Raw genomic sequence first — 968 nt, forward strand, 5'->3', positions numbered from 1 at the left:
GTAAGATCTTACAGATAAGGCAGTTATATCATGACAAATCTACTAATTTAGGATTAGGTCTATTATTAGAGCAGTACTAATATCATAGTAGACCATAATTCCACAAATCTACCTAAGACATAGCCAAAGTAATTTATCTAGAACTGTCACCAATTTTTGAAGATCTAGGTGTCTTCGTTACTGATTATGTAAAGTCTTACACAGACTACGACAAAAATATATTTAGGGTAAAGCTCGCAATCGTAATCTTTGAGTGGTTTTGATAGTAAAAATCTTTATTTAATTTTCTGGGATCTCATTGAGGGTATCGACACAAACATTTTCATTCTTCAATCCCAAGCGACAAGAATACTCTGGAAAGTATCCGAACGTAAGGCACAAGATCGATTTCAGGACTCAATTTCAGGCATTGTAATGAACCCAGTTAACAACTGGATCACAACGTACTGAAGTATAGGAGGTTCCGAGGCATCATTTCTATGACCTGCTGTTTCATAAACACTCCTAATTATTCTCTTAAATACCTATTAAATCTCCAACATCTTTGAGTGCAAAACCCCAAGATCAGAGATGTAACATCGTAAGCGGAACTATAAACATACCTGTGGCTTCCAAGAAGTGCTTCTTGAGAAAACGACATATTCTTTAGGGTTTAGGATAATATATATACCAAATAAGCAATATTTCTATACTGTTTCCTTTACGCGTATGGATTCTTGTCTGAAGGCATTCACTAACTCCAGACACGGAAGCTTATCAAGAGACAGTTTCTTTTATTTCTTCAACTGCCACTTTGAACAAGTTAAATATTATTATTCAGTAATTTGGAAGGTAATTTTAGACAAATGCGAAAACACTGATCGATAAACAAACAACTGACCAGTAACAAAGCTTCAAAGTTAAACTTTTAAAAATGTCTGTTGTTACTTTACCAGTATATTGTTTTAATCCATCACACGAAATTTTGC

Source organism: Schistosoma haematobium, chromosome 1 (assembly GCF_000699445.3).
Source record: "Schistosoma haematobium chromosome 1, whole genome shotgun sequence".
NCBI classification, from domain to species: Eukaryota; Metazoa; Platyhelminthes; class Trematoda; order Strigeidida; family Schistosomatidae; genus Schistosoma; species Schistosoma haematobium.